This window comes from Protobothrops mucrosquamatus, unplaced genomic scaffold, assembly GCF_001527695.2.
Source record: "Protobothrops mucrosquamatus isolate PMUCROS unplaced genomic scaffold, P.Mucros_1.0 scaffold6404, whole genome shotgun sequence".
NCBI lineage: Eukaryota > Metazoa > Chordata > Lepidosauria > Squamata > Viperidae > Protobothrops > Protobothrops mucrosquamatus.
The window spans coordinates 23007-26670 of record NW_015392231.1 but is presented as its reverse complement, the minus strand read 5'-3'; the positions used below and the strand labels follow the sequence as shown (position 1 = coordinate 26670).

The 3664-nt window shown below is 42.5% G+C and overlaps 1 pseudogene; it reads right to left on the bottom strand.

Moving 5' to 3' along the window:
* LOC107300224 overlaps window positions 1-3664 on the bottom strand; it is a 37562-nt pseudogene that overhangs the window by 11472 nt on the left and 22426 nt on the right.

The window sequence follows — 3664 nt, the reverse complement described above, 5'->3', positions numbered from 1 at the left end:
GCTGAGTATCATCAGCGTACTGATGGAAGTCCACCCCAAAGCCACGAATGATCTCCCCCAGCGGCTTTACATAAATATTGAACAACAGGGGAGAGAGGACCGACCCCTGTGGCACCCCGCAAGTTAGGGGCCTTAGGGTCGACCTCTGTCCCCCTGCCAATACAGACTGCGTGCGCTCGGTAAGGAAGGAGGAGAACCATCGCATCACGGTACCTCCCACTCCCAACTCCACCAGGCGCCGCAGCATGATACCGTGGTCAACGGTATCAAAAGCCGCTGAGAGGTCCAGAAGCACTAGGACAGAGGAATAACCCCTGTCCCGGGCCCTCCAGAGATCATTAACCAGTGTGACCAATGCCATTTCCGTGCTGTACCCAGGCCTGAAGCCCGACTGAGACGGGTCTAGATACACCGATTCATCCAGGTGCTGGGGAAATTGCCGCGCAACCACACTCTCAACAACCTTCGCCACGAAGCGAAGGTTGGAGACCGGGCGATAATTTGCCAGTACATCCGGGTCCAGGGAAGGCTTCTTAAGAGGGGGCCTCACCACCGCTTCCTTCAAGGTTACGGGGAAGACACCCTCCCGTAGAGAGGCGTTGATAATTCCCTGGACCAAGGCTCGTGTACCCTCCCGGGCAGCCAATACCAGCCAGGAGGGGCACGGATCCAATAAACATGTGGTTGCATTCAGCCCTCCCAGAATCCTGTCCACGTCCTCGGGAGCCACAGAGTCAAACTCCTCCCATATAACAGTCTCAAGACCTGCTTCCGTCTCCTCCCCCGGGGCCACCCAGTCAGAGTCCAGCCCTTCTCGGATCCGAGCAAATTTGTCATGCAGATATTGGGCAAAATCCTCAGCCCTCCCCCGCAGGGGATCCTCCCCCCCCCTCAGCTGAAGGAGAGAGCGAGTCACCCTGAAGAGGGTGGCCGGGCGATTATCTGATGACGCAATGAGGGTGGAGTAGTAATTAGATCTCGCCACCCTCATCGCCACTAGGTAGGATCTAACATGCATCCTTACCTGTGCTCGGTCGGATTCGGTACGGGTAGTCCTCCAACCGCTCTCTNAGTTAATCCAATCCGTCGTCCATGTTAATGCACAAGAATCATAATAAAGTGTCAGATTTGGAGCTTTAAGTCCTCCACGTTCTCTAACATCTTGAATAATCTTAAATTTAACTCTCGCTTTCTTGCCTTCCCAAATGAAACGATTCAAATCTCTCTGCCATTCTTTCAGATTAAGTTCATTTTTTAGAATAGGTAACATCTGAAATAAAAAAAGAAACTTAGGTAAAATGTTCATTTTAATGGCCGCAATACGACCCAGCAAAGAAAACTGAAGTTTTTTCCACATTAATAAGTCTTTTTGTACTGATTTCCACAATTTTTCATAGTTATTCTGGTAAAGTTTCATGTTAGAGGAGGACAAAAAAATTCCCAAGTACTTGACTTTATTAACCACTTCAAATCCTGATATTTGCGTAAGTTGATTTTTATCTTTGGCCATCATATTCTTTGTAAGAATTTTAGTCTTGTTAACATTGATTCTAAATCCAGCCACCTTGCCATATTGATGCAGCACTTGCAACAAAGATTCCAGTGACTCAATTGGTTGAGACAATGTAAAAACTAGGTCATCCGCAAAAGCTTTAAGTTTGTATTCTTTAGCAGAAATCCTTAAGCCTTTAATCATTGTAGATTCTCTAATTCTAGACAGTAAAATTTCCAATGACAATACAAATAATAAAGGAGAAAGTGGGCAACCTTGTCTAGTACCTTTTTGTATATCTATAGGTTCTGTCAAGTCTCCATTAATAATTATTTGAGCACTCTGTTTTTGATATATCGCCTTTATAGCTGTTTTAAATTGATCTCCAAAGTTCATATAGTCCAACATTTTGTTTAAAAACTGCCATTCCAATTTATCAAAGGCCTTCTCCGCATCAAGAAAAATAAAAGCCGAAGATATTTGATTATTTTTATCCAAATATTCCAGTAGATTTACAATTTGCCTAATATTGTTCTTCATGTACCTTCCAGATATGAAGCCAGTTTGGTCATCATGTATATAATGTTGCAGTATCTGCATCAGTCTATTAGCCAAGATTTTTGCAAAAATTTTATAATCCACATTCAACAAAGAGATAGGTCTATAGTCTTTAAGTTCCAAAATTTCTTTATCATCCTTCGGTATCAAAGATATAAAAGCTCTTGTCCAAGACTGTGGTATTTGTTCTCCCAACATAATTCTATTGAATAAAGTTTTTAAAGGTTGTAACATTACAGCTGACAATGACTTGTAATAAATTGCTGTTAAACCATCTGTTCCAGGGGCTTTGCCAGCTTTCAATTGTTTAATTGCTTTTAAAATTTCATCTGTAGTAATCTCTTCATTCATAAGTTTCTGTTGCTCCAGTATGGATCCTTTCATGACGATTAATATCTCCTTTCGTGATAAAGGTCTTTCCACATTCCATGCATTTATATGGTCTCTCCCCAGTGTGGATCCTTTCGTGATCATTAAGATGTCCTTTCTGGGTAAATGTCTTTCCACATTCCATGCATTTATAGGGTCTCTCCCCAGTATGGATCCTTTCATGACGATTAATATNATTGTCCACTCCCTTATTGTAGGGTCATGGTTCACATCTTCCAATCAACTTGAAAGATGTGATTTACTTCCGGTTTCTTTCTCCCGGGCTATCCTTATGCTCCTCCCTCTTTCCTAGTTGCTGGTTTAACTATATATATACCAGACAGTTCTGCACATTGTCAAAGCAAGAATATACAGTATTTGCAGCGTTGACAGGCAGCTTCTTCCACGGCCCGAGATTGCTCCTTTGGGCCGACGGTGGAAAGACCGGCCAGTAAAATGGCCGTTCACCTTGCCGCTGTAACCAGAAGTCAGAAGAACATCTAAGCACAGGAACCACCATGGCTGAGCCGGGTGAGACTTTTTTTTTCTCCCTCTCTTGGTTTTCCTTTTTCTTTTGTGCCTGTAAAAAGCACTTTTGAAATTATTTCCCTGCTCTAAGAAAGCGGCGTTTGTGAGTGTGGGAAAAAAAAAAGCTTAAATGGACTGAATTAATTTAAAGTGATTTTTTTTTCTTCTATTTTTATTTTTTTTAATCCATTTTGGGGTCTTGAAAATTTTTTTAATATTGAATCTGCTATTGGACTTGAATTCTCCTTTTTTCTGTGTTTCTTGATCTTGTTTATGAGATTCCTGGTCTCTGGGAGAAGATTTTACATTGTACTGAGGACACCTTGTGGAAAAAGTTAAAATTGCAACTCTCTTTTTTCTGATGGTGAAACTGACTTTGACCTTCAGATTACCATAAAAGGAAAAATACAAAGAAAATTAACAGAGATAATATTCCAGTTGAAACCAGAGATATTTTCACTTTCCATGCATTAATACACTTCCTCCCATGTCTAGATCCTTGGATGAAGAATACATTGACTGTTGCAAATAAAGCTCAATGCACGGATTCATTTGTTTTTTCCTGTAGATCAGTGCCCGGTCAGCCTGGGCCAGACGGAGGCACCGTGGGCCAGTCCTTCGTCGTTTCCAGGGCGACTCCGGGGGCCGAATATAACCAAATGGTGGGCCGGATTTTGCCCACGGGCCATGTATTTCACATGACTGTTGTACAGGAAG